At 38.1% G+C, this 12628-nt stretch overlaps 1 protein-coding gene across 7 annotated transcripts in view; it reads left to right on the top strand.

Moving 5' to 3' along the window:
* Positions 1–12628, top strand: part of TESK2 (testis associated actin remodelling kinase 2) — a 137715-nt gene that overhangs the window by 539 nt on the left and 124548 nt on the right. The window contains exons 2-3 of one of the 7 annotated variants that reach the window (XM_086385599.1): positions 10755–10889; positions 11650–11786. The exons of the other annotated variants lie outside the window; for them this stretch is intronic. The gene's annotated coding sequence lies outside the window, so the exon portion shown is untranslated. The remainder of the gene's footprint in view (positions 1–10754; positions 10890–11649; positions 11787–12628) is intronic. 7 annotated transcript variants of the gene reach the window in all.

The raw sequence follows: 12628 nt of genomic DNA, 5'->3' as shown, positions 1-12628 counted from the left end.
CGCCTTCTCTCTGCCCTCTTCAGAGGCCCGGAACCCGTGAGAAGTTCGTTCATAAGTGGGACCTGGTCCCCGACTCCTCTCAGGCACTTTTCCCACTTTAGAGACTCAGGACCCTTTCGTTTCCTTGGAGAACTCGTGTGTCTGAGACCTTAAGCTTCACCCTGTCGGCTCTGACGGAGATCTGTACTGTCAAACTTTTCTCAGACATAATCTTCCCTCATCCATTTCTACCCTCAAAAGATACTTTCTTCCTCTCAGGCACTACTAGCTCCTTTTCAGTCCTCCCCTGTCATCCCTCTTATCCCAATCTCTCCTTTTCCCTCCTTTGCCTTTTATCCTTCACTTTGAACTATCTGGACTAAGCCAGTATTCAGATTTAGCTAGAAGTGAAACCGGGTTTGTCGAATTTAAAAATAAAAACCTGTCAGTTTATCCCTCTGGGCAGGGTGAGGAACCTTGCTAAATAATTTGGACTTTATTCCTTAGGTATGGGGAGCTTTTAAAGCTTTTGTAAGCGGGAGTTTGGTATGGTTGATTACCTCTGGTGAAAATATGGAGGAAGAATTCAAAGTGAAGACTTGGAGGCAGACAGCCTAGGTAGTTTGGAAAGTAATGTGCTAATCCAGGTCAGAGGAGAGTGAAGAGAATGGCATGCGATTCCATGTGCTCCCAAAACAAAGTGGAGAGAATTAGTGGGAGATTTCTAACCTGACTGATGGGATGGATTGGTAATATTAATTGAAATAGAGAATAAAGGAGCAGTTATGAGGGAAGGTAATGAATTTGGTTTTGGACAAGTTTAGTTTGAAGTGTTTTTCAGATATTATTGTGGAAATTTGGGTCTGAAAGTTGGAAGAAAGTCTGGAACTGGATACATATATTTGAGGGTCAACTAAGAATATATGCAGGATATTTGAAGCCTTAGTATGGGATGGTAATGCTGAAAGAAGAGATGAAAAGGGCTGTGGACCAGGAAGAATATCATTGTAGGGTAGTAGACACTGAGAAAGAGAGGTTAAAAGAATGGGACAAGAACTAGAACAGAGTGGCATTATGATAGAAGCCAAAGGAAGAAAGGATCTCAGGAAGGGAGAGGGTAACTATCAGTGTATGATACCAGTATAGTGAGAATTAGGAAGAAACCACTGAATTTAGTAATTAGGAGATCACTTGTTTTCTTTGAAAGACACTTTAGATAGCTTGATGGTGGGAATGATGGATGGCAGTAATCAGATCATGATGGATTGAGGAACAAATGTGGAACAGTGAATAAAATTCCTTGTTCAGCAACTGTGGTTGTGAAGGAAAACTGATAGTAGTGAAACACCTTTGTTGAGGTTATTCTATAGGTTACGTGTCATAAAGATGCTTTATAGATCACAACAGCCTTGTTTAGTATCAGCAGTATCCCTCTTTTATGGTTGGGAAGGCTATAGGCAAGAATTTGAAAAAAGTCTAGTTCTGAAACCTATGTTCTTTCCACTATGGCACATGTGTGTTTTTCTTAGTATGAGTGAAACAGTTTTGTAGGTTGAAGGGAAATTTTATTTATATGGGGAAATTTTAATATGTTGAGTGTTTCATTTTTTGACACCACAAGAATAGACATTAAGTGTGGACACTGATGTGGTTGGAGGGAAAGTGAGCGAGTTTAAAGATGGTCTTATTTTCTTGATGTGCTCGCTTATCTGTGGAGAAGTCAATTATCTTTGAAGACTGAAGGAACTATGGTGAGTTTCTGGCTTGAGTTTTATGGCCTTGGAAATCTTGAATGGAACATGAAAGAGGGGTGGATTAAGGATTAAACAAACAAAAAATTGCTAACCACATGTAGGTCCAGTAATATTTATAATAATGGGGCCTAGCACCATGGATTTTATACTTCTTCAGCAGCCTAAGAGCAAGAGGGCAAAAAAGATGATTGGGTGGATCCAGAAGTGGAATTTACAAGAAAGGAAGATAAAATGGAGAGTAACTTTACATTGCTAATGATAGTGTGGGAGATGTGATGGACTTTGAGGGTCCAAGCTGGGGCTATAAGAAATAAAACGTTCATTGGGGCTAGTGTACTTGGAGAATAAGGAGACAATCAGAAAGGTGGTTGAAGACTAGGTTTTGTAAGAAATACAAAATGAGAAAGCTGTGAGTTCAATATAAATATAGTTTCAAGGTAAAAACTAAAAACAAGATGTAACTGTCTCAGTGCTGTTGAAGGGGAATAGAGATTATTGAACTAGTGGGAGGATAAGGGACATGACATATTATGTCACCAATATGGATGTCGTAGTTGCTCACTATGAAGCAGGAAATGGAACAGATGAGATGCTGGGTCCTATATGTGGGGCTGTTCATAATTAAGGGACCCAAAATTGAGTTGGACACTCCTTGTCACTTGTTCAAAAGCAGTACTAGGTGGTACAAGTACTTGTGTGCTTGTGAGTGAATTAATGTTGAGATCCTCAGATACTTGCTTGATACACTGGATGTATGATGTATTCTCTCATACAGATATATATATATATTTGGGATGGTGGTCTCAAACAGTCTCTTGTAATTTAAAATATTTTAGGTCTGGCATGCTGCAGTCCATGGGGTCGCAAAGAATCGGACACGACTGAGCAACTGAACTCAGGCCTGTTTAGTTCTGTTTAAAAGTGTATATGTTGAGAAGCTAGGCTAGACTTTCCAACCCATTATCCCCAATAACATTTTGTACTTATGTTATTTATAAAAACAAAGTTACACATTTTCATATTTATATGTACTCATCCTCTGGCTTATTTAGAGTAGAAAGCTGACTTGCTTTAATGATTCTCTTTCCATGTGAAAATTTTTACGAATATAATTCCTGTGTCGTACATTTCATTTTTCTGCAAAATGAACGTTGTATTGGAATTTGAAACCTATGATAAGGGCTTTTATGAGAATTTCATCTTCCAGGAAATGAAGCCCAATTATTGCATTGAATAGTGTAGGTGATGGTGAATATTTTAGACTCACATTGTTATATATATTTTCCAAGTCATCATATGGAGATGACTTCAGTGTGGTCACACTGGTGTTACTTTTATTGAGGGAGTGGTTGTTTCAGAGAAAAACTTACTTGTGATAATTTTTATTTTATTTATTTTTATTAAAAAAAACTTCATCATCATTATTATTATTTTATGGCCACACCGTGTAGCATATGGGATTTTAGTTCCCTCTGCAGTGGAAATGCAGAGTCTTAATCACTGGACCACCAGGGAAGTCTCACTTGTGACTATTTTTTTAATGTTTGGTGGCACTGGGTCTTTTTTACGTTTGTGGGGGCTTTCTCTAGTTGCTGCGATTGGAGGCTACTCTTCTTTTGGTGCTCGGACTCACTGCAGTGGCTTCTCATGTGGTGGATCACAGACACGAGGCGCACAGACTTCAGTGGTTGTAGTGCATGGACTTAGTTCCTAGACCTGGAACTGAACCTGTGCCCCTGCGTTGGCTAGCAGATTCTCATCTACTGTACCACCAGGGGAGTCCTGTGATGATTTTTAAATCTTACATTCTTGAAAATTTCAGAAAGACAGTGTGACAAAATTGTAATCCATCCTGTTATGATTAACTATATGCTTGTAGGCAAAGTTCTTATGCTCTGAGCTTTTTTTAAAAAATTAATTTTTGTAAAGGTAATACATTCAAATAGTTAGTTGCCCATTTATATATTTTATGTAAGCAGCAAAAATCTCACTCCTATTCCTAGTCCTCCCATGCTCCCTTCCTGACTGCTTTTACTAGTTTCTTTACATTTTTTGAGACTTTCTTTAAGCAAATGCTTACAAATATGAATATGTAATCTAATTTTTTCTACTTTTCATGCAGAAGTTAGTCCATGGTCCCCACTGTTCTGCACCTTCAAACTGTTACCCCCAAACTACTTTTTCACTTAATATATCTTAGAGATCTTTCCAGTTCAGTACATAGTTTCTGCTTTTTTAATTTTTAAAATTTAATTTATTTTTACGGTTTTTGCTCTTACCCTTTGTTTATTTTTTGGCCACATCTCGCACCTTGCAGGATCTCAGTTCCTCAACCAGGGATTGAACCTGGGACATGGCAGTGAAAGCCCAGATTCCTAACCACTAGGTCATTGGGGAACTCCTGCTTCTTAAAAAAAATTTTTTTTTTGCATCATATTCATTGAATGGATGTATTATAGTTTATTTCTAGTCAAATAAATTAGTTCCTTATTGTGTTGCTTCTAGTCTTGTGATATTATAAGTAGTTCTATGATGGAGACTGTTGAACATATGCATGCCATCTTACATGTGTGTAAGGCCATTTGTGGGATAACTTTGTAGAAAGTGGGATTTCTAAGTTAAACGATGTATGCATTTATAACTATGAAATATATTGCTGAATTGCTTTCCTTTGCTGCTGCTCCAAAATGTACGTTGCCTGTTCACTCACCAACATTAACTGTATCACAGTTACATGGTGCTTTCTGTGTTCCAGATACTAAGTGCTCTATATACATTACTTCATTTTATCTTAATAACCTCCTTTGGGTTAGGTGCAATTATTATCTCCATTTTTCAGAAGAATACTTAATGAGTAGAAAATTTAAATGCCTTGCCCAAATCACACAGCTACTGTGGCAGAAACTCAAGCTAAGTACTCTGGCTCTAGGATCAGTGTTAGCAGTATTATGTTTTGCTGTTATCAGACTTGAATTTTTGCCAGTCTGATAGAGAAAAATGATAGCTCAGAGTAGTTTTAAGTTTTAAAATATTATGTTATTAAGATCAAGGATTTTTTTTATATTGTTTGATCACTCATATTTCCATTTCTGTAAACTGTGTGTCTAAATTCTTTACCTATTTTTCTTTTGAGTCATAGATCTCTTTCCTACTGTTCTGTAAGTCTCTTTCTCTTGATTTATAATATATGTGTATTTATATATGTATATGGGCTTGCCTGGTAGCTCAGACAGTAAAGAATCTGCCTACAATGCGGGAGACCTCGGTTTGATTCCTGGATCGGGAAATTCCCTGGAGAAGGAAATGGCTACCCACGCCAGTATTCTTGCCTGGAGGATTCCATGGACAGAGGCTACAGTCCATGGGGTCCGAAGAGTCGGACATGACTGAGCGACTAACACTATGTGTACTATGTACTGTGTATCATATATATGTATGATAAGATGATAAAATACATGTTTTTTTGTCTGAAGTATTGCAGATATTTTCCCATTTTGACTGTTGTCTTCTGACTTCTTTTATTCCCATGCAGAACTTTTAGATTTTTATGTAGACAAACTTATCAGTCCTTTCTTTTATGACTTTTGGTTTTGAGTTATAGTTAGAAAGACCTTCTTCATCTCAACCCTTAGTTTTTTAATCTGTCCAATGGGAATAAGAAAACAGAATTGTTGTAAAGGTCAAAGTGCTTAGTGAACTGCAAACCGTAAATCATTATACAGATGAAATATGGTGTTTGTTGTCTTCTGAACAAATTGTATGGAGGATGTCACCTCTTCTGCATTGAATGGAATGTGCTTAGTCGCTCAGTCATGTCTGATTCTTTGCACCCTTTTGGACTATAGCCCGTCAGGCTACTCTGTCTATGGGATTTTCAGGCAAGAATACTGGAATGGGTTACCATTTCCTCCTCCAATTAGATGGAATAGGATGACAATTTTTTTTTTCTGCAGTGTGGGAAACTAGGATGGTATTGATCTTGTGGTCAGTGTTTTTCTTGGACAGTTTGCATGGTATTTTTTTTTTTCAAAAGTAGGCACTGTGGAAATCATGAAGTATTTTTGCACACTTAATCTTGTTTTTTTGTATTAGGTATAATTGGAATCTGACTAAAAGGTCTTAAAAATTGTTTTGCTTTTGCATTAGCTATGGTTCACAAATTTGCACATTATTTACTTTGGGTATTATATTTTTACTGATTGGTAGGAATTTGTAATTTGGGAGGACCTTTCACTTTGTATGTGTGTGAGATTATAAAACTAATGCATGTTTGTTAAGAAGGAATTGGGAAATAGAGATGATTTTAAATTATTTATATCTTCCCCAAATTCAAAGACTCTCAGGGTTCTTTTTGTGTGTGTGTCTATATTGTCATCACTAGCTCTCTATGGCTTGGCATAGTGCCTGGCCCTTAAGGTGCTAAATAAATATTTGTTGACTGAATGAATGGATGGATAAATATGTTTTTACATAGAAGGTATGGAAGTTCAATGACATAATTATTTATTTTAGTTTATTCCTGCTGTAAATTTTTATTCATACAGTAATATTAAAATTTTTTATGCCATACTCATTTGGAGGTGAGTAAGTTCAAGTCTAATTCCTCATGGAGCTCATAGTCCAGTGAAAGGGATAGATAAGCAGCCATTAAAATACTGTATGATAACTGTTATAACAGAGCTTTGTGCAAGGCATTATCAAAACACAGCAGAGACTGAAGAGTCAGAGAACACTTCCCATATGAGATGATCCCCAGAGAGCCATGTAGAAGAGGTCAAGAAAAACACGCTAGAGGGAAGGAATATTCCTTCTAGGCACTGAAGTATGACTAGGGCACTTTAAGTAGTTCCCTATGTTTGTAGCAGATTGTGTCTGTGGGTAAAGAAATACAAATAGATGAGGCTGGAGATATGGCCAGGGGCCAAATAACAAAGAGCCGTTGTGTCACACATGAAAAATTCTCAGATTTATTCATTTTGGAGAGTAAATTGGGAGAGGTGTGAGAATGAAGTTAGGAAGACCAAGAAGATGTTGAATACAACAGCTGGAATGAGGTGAACATCATTTAAGCTGAGTTAGGAGGGGAAAGCTACACTTGAACGAAGGGTTAAGTCTGGGGTATAACAATTAGGCCAGTTTTAGTAGAGCAAAGTCTTTGAATGCCGAGCTAAGAAATTTTATATGCAATAGATGTCATTGAATTTTTTTAACCATCATAAATGTTGAATTTTTTAAATTGTCATGTGTTGTGTGAACTGTTACAGGTTGCAGTTTGCTTCCTTCTCAGTTCAGTTCAGTTCAGTTGCTCAGTCATGTCTGACTCTTTGCGACCCCATGAACCACAGCACGCCAGGCCTCCCTGTCCATCACCAACTCCTGGAGTCCACCCAAACTCATGTCCATTGAGTCTGTGATGCTATCCAACCATCTCATCCTCTGTCATCCCCTTCTCCTCCTGCCCTCAATCTTTCCCAGCATCAGAGTCTTTTCAAATGAGTCAGCTCTTTGCATCAGGTGGCCAAAGTATTAGAGTTTCATCTTCAACATCAGTCCTTCCAATGAACACCCAGGACTGATCTTCTTTAGGATGGACTGGTTGGATCTCCTTGCAGTCCAAGGGACTCTCAAGAGTCTTCTCCAACACCACAGTTCAAAAGCGTCAATTCTTCTGTGCTCAGCTTTCTTTATAGTCCAACTCTCACATCCATACATGACCATTGGAAAAACGATAACCTTGACTAGACGGACCTTTGTTGGCAAAGTAATGTCTCTGCTTTTGAATATGCTGTCTAGTTTGGTCATAATTTTCCTTCCAAGGAGTAAGCGTCTTTTAATTTCATGGCTACAATCACCATCTGCAGTGATTTTGGAGCCTTCCCCCACTGTTTCCCCATCTATTTGCCATGAAATAATGAGACTGGATCCCATGATCTTAGTTTTCTGAATGTTGAGCTTTAAGTTTTTTCACTCTCCTCTTTCACTTTCATCAAGAGGCTCTTTATTTCCTCTTCACTTTCTGCCATAAGGGTGGTGTCATCTGCATATCTGAGGTTATTGATATTTCTCCTGGCAATCTTGATTCCAGCTTGTGCTTCTTCCAGCCCAGCATTTCCCATGATGTACTCTGCATGGAAGTTAAATAAGCGGGGTGACAATATACAGCCTTGACGTACTCTTTTCCTATGTGGAACCAGTCTGTTGTTCCATGTCCAGTTCTAACTGTTGCTTCCTGACCTGCATACAGATTTCTCAAAAGGCAGGTCAGGTAGGTAGTCTGTTCCAGTTTATTGTGATCCACACAGTCAAAGGCTTTGGCATAGTCAATAAAGCAGAAATAGATGCTTTTCTGGAACTCTCTTGTTTTTTCGATGATCCAACGAATGTTGGCAGTTTGATCTCTGGTTCCTCTGTCTTTTCTAAATCCAGCTTGAACATCTGGAAGTTCACGATTCACGTATTGTTGAAGCCTGGCTTGAAGAATTTTGAGCATTACTTTACTAGCGTGTGAGATGAGTGCAATTGTGCGGTAGTTTGAGCATTCTTTGGCATTGCCTTTCTTTGGGATTGGAATGAAAACTGACCTTTGCCAGTCCTGTGGCTACTGCTGAGTTTTCCAAATTTGCTGACATATTGAGTGCAGCACTTTCACAGCATCATGTTTTAGCATTTGAAATAGCTTAACTGGAATTCCTTTATCTCCACTAGCTTTGTTTGTAGTGATGCTTCCTAAGGCCCACTTGACTTCACATTCCAGAATGTCTGGCTCTAGGTGGGTGATCACACCATCGTGATTATCTGGGTCGTGAAGATCTTTTTTGTACAGTTCTTCTGTGTATTCTTGCCACCTCTTCTTAATATCTTCTGCTTCTGTTAGGTCCATACCATTTCTGTCCTTTATTGAGCGAATCTTTGCATGAAGTGTTCCCTTGGTATCTCTGATTTTCTTGAAGAGATCTCTAGTCTTTCCCATTCTATTGTTTTCCTCTATTTCTTTGCATTGATCGCTGAGGAAGGCTTTCTTATCTCTCCTTGCTATTCTTTGGAACTCTGCATTCAAATGGGTATATCTTGCCTTTTCTCCTTTGCTTTTCACTTCTCTTTTCACAGCTATTTGTTAGGACTCCTCAGACAGCCATTTTGCTTTTTTGCATTTCTTTTTCTTGGGGATGGTCTTGATTTCTGTCTCTTGTACAATGTCACGAACCTCCGTCCATAGTTCATCAGGCACTCTCTATCAGATCTAGTCCCTTAAATCTATTTGTCACTTCCACTGTATAATCATAAGGGATTTGATTTAGGTCATACCTAAATGGTCTAGTGGTTTTCCCCACTTTCTTCAATGCTTCCTTCTGGCTAGTCTGAAATGATGTTGAAATCTTTTATGCCTGTGAAATAATAGAAATGTTATAAAATCGTCTCTAAACAAATGAAATTTCAGACTGGAATATGACCCTTTATTTGGAAAGTATACACACGCGCACACACATACACACACACACACACACACAGAGTGAAGACCCATGAAAATAGGCATTTTTTGCAAATACCTTTTGTTAATAGTTATCCAGTGGTTAGGACTGCTTTTTCACTACAGGGCACTCTGTTTGATCTTTGGTGGGGGAAGCTGCTTGGCATGGTCAAAAAAACCCTCCCAAAACAAACCAAAAAAACCCTGCAAAAGCCCTCTTAAAGCTCCATAATTACATTAAATAATACATTTTTATTTTTGAAGTGGAATATTTTTCCTGAATTTAAATCAGAAAGAAATATTTTAAGGAAGCAAATCCCTATCAGAAAGTAGAAGAAATGCCAGGTAGTGTGCTGTCGTTGGGCTTCCCAGGTGGCTCAGTGGGTGAAGAATCTGCCTGCAGTGCAGGAGATGCAGGTTTGATCCCTGGTTGGGAAGAGCCCCTGGATGAGGGCATGGCCCCCCACGCCAGTGTTCTTGTCTGCAGAATCTCATGGATAGAGAAGCCTGGTGGGTTGCAGAGTCAAACACGACTGAAGCAACTGAGCATGCATGCGTGCGTGCTGTGGTTAATACGAACTTAACTGAATTACTACATCTTTTATATTTTTATTTCTGTACACTCATAATTGAATGTTTTCAGAGACTCAGGTTCATTATACATTGACTGTGAAATTATTTGCATTTTGCTATATTTATTATCAATATAGCATTACAGATAGTTTAGGTAAGAGTCAAGAATGAGTCATACATTTCCACCCAAAACAATATTATCACTTTGGTGTAATTCCTTTTTTTCCAGTGCATAATTTTATATAATTATTGATTATTCAGTTTTTGTATTTTTCCCCTTCCCTCTTCCCATTTAACATATATCGTAAATTTCATCTCATGTCATTTAAGCTCCTGTGGTGGTAGGGATGAAAGGGTGATTTTTATTTCTAACCCCTTTTAATCTAAATTTTTAAAAGCAAAAACTAATGCAAGATAATTGTGAAAAAAAAAAAAAAACTGAACAGAAATGTATTCCATACAAAAATGAGTCTTGTATAATCATCTCCTCCACCAAGATGACAGTTTAATGTACGAATGCCTCTAAATTGTTTTTTGGTTATATATTAATGTTTACTATTTAAAAGATAAAAATAAGATTGCACTATACATTTTGTTTTGCAACATACTATGGTCACTTGACAGTGAAACTTGAACATCTCCCTATGTTAGTATATATAGAACTTATCTCATTCTTTGAATGACTATATAATACATTATTTGGATATACTACAGTTTATTTAACCACCCTATTGATGGATATTTGGATTGTCTCCAGTTTTTTTGTTTTTTTTCTGTTACTGACAGCATGTAAGTTAATACATTCTTGTATATATATATTTTATGTGCTTATAGTTAAGTGTCACTTTTAATGGCTGTAAAGTATTCCCTTTAGTAGAAATGATACATTTGGGAGAGAAATAAGATTGAATAAAAAATATTTTTGGTGAAGATTTTTTGACAATACTTTATATTACTAATTTTGTTTTGCCTCTTATCAGATTTTTCCTTCGACATCAACTTTGTAATGTAAACTGTAGAAGAGCCGGCCCTAACCCCAGGAACCTAACTTCCTCTTTTCTCTTGATTGCTTTTATCCCCAGTCTCTTAAATAGCCTTCTAACTCAAAAGAAGAGGTGAGTAGCCTAACTGACCTAAGTGGTCTTCTTAAATTCAAATAGGAAAATTTATCAGGAAATTCCCTGGCAGTTCAGTGGTTAGGACTCTGTGCTCTCACTGCCAAGGGCCCTGCTTCAGTCCCTGGTGGTGAATGAAGATCCCACAAGCTGAGTGGCCAAAAAAAAAAAAAAGAGAACACTTATCAAAATAGAGATTATTTTGGAAATTCATACATCCTCTTAGTATTTTAGCATGTCAGCTTATTTGAATAGGATCCAATATGAGTTTATCCTGTGTCAAGCTTCATGTTCCAGCATACAAAATTTTAGATACATTTGGTGTACTTAGAAGATGAGCCTCTTGCCCGTCATGCATCGCATGTTTGTGGGGAACCTGGTGCTAAACCATTTGTAGACGACTTGCTTCTGAGTCGGGATTTTGTGGGTAGCAGAGCAGTTCTTTCATTGTGATTTATTGAAAGTCAGTCCATGACACAAGGATTTGAAAAAAATAAAAGAAATTAAAAAAAAAAAAGAAAATCAGAAGGAATTTCCTGGCAGTCCAGGGGTTAGAGCTCCACGCTTTCATTGCTGAGGGCCCAGGTTCAGTCCCTGGTTGGGGAACTAAAATCCCAGAAGCCAAAAAAAAAAAAAGAAAAGATTGAAAACAAAACTTTTTATATCCAGATTACAGTTATGGGAAATAATAGTCCTCAATTCTCTCCTAGTTAGATCATATATGTAATATCATGTACATTTTTTTGCTATTGTGTTTTAGAGGGCCTTTGATGATTTGGAGGGTAATTAAGGCTAAACTTTAAAGAAGATAACCAGGAATCTCTTGATGCCCTGTTCAATAGGAGACCTTAAAGGCTTGTGTGTATCTGCCCTGGAGAAAACTTGGTAACTGAAAAGGTATCATAAAGAAGAAAACCAAACTTAATTTGTTATATACTCGCAGCATCCAGAACTAGGATTAAGGTTGGGGTTGGGGAGAGAGAGGAAAGGGAACTCATTTTTACTGCATGCTTACTATGTGTTAGGACTTGCCTTGTGCTTCATCAGTTCAGTTCAGTTCAGTTGCTCAGTCATGTCCAACTCTGCGACCCCATGAATCGCAGCACGCCAGGCCTCCTTGTCCATCACCAACTCCCAGAGTTCACTCAAACTCAGGTCCATAGAGTCAGTGATGCCATCCAGCCATCTCATCCTCTGTCGTCCCCTCTTCCTCCTGCCCCCAATCCCTCCCATCATCAGAGTCTTTTCCAATGAGTCAACTCTTCGCAAGAGGTGGCCAAAGTACTGGAGTTTCAGCTTTAGCATTATTCCTTCCAAAGAACACCCAGGGCTGATCTCCTTTAGAATGGACTGGTTGGATCTTCTTGCAGTCCAAAGGACTCTCAAGAATCTCCAGCACCACAGTTCAAAAGCATCAATTCTTCGACACTCAGCTTTCTTCACAGTCCAACTCTCACATCCGTACATGACCACTGGAAAAACCATAGCCTTGACTAGACAGACCTTTGTTGGCAAAGTAATGTCTCTGCTTTTCAATATGGTGTCTAGGTTGGTCATAACTTTCCTTCCAAGGAGTAAGCATCTTTTAATTTCATGGCTGCAGTCAGCATCTGCAGTGATTTTGGAGCCCCCAAAAATAAAGTCTGACACTGTTTCCACTGTTTCCCCATGTTTTTGCCATGAAGTGATGGGACCAGATGCCATGATCTTCGTTTTCTGAATGTTGAGCTTTAAGCCAA

The sequence above is a fragment of the Bos grunniens genome, chromosome 3 (genome assembly GCF_055505025.1).
Source record: "Bos grunniens cultivar Pamir isolate PY7600 chromosome 3, Bosgru_T2T1.0, whole genome shotgun sequence".
NCBI lineage: Eukaryota > Metazoa > Chordata > Mammalia > Artiodactyla > Bovidae > Bos > Bos grunniens.
The sequence above is the reverse complement of the archived record's forward strand: the minus strand, read 5'-3'. Positions and strand labels throughout refer to the sequence as shown.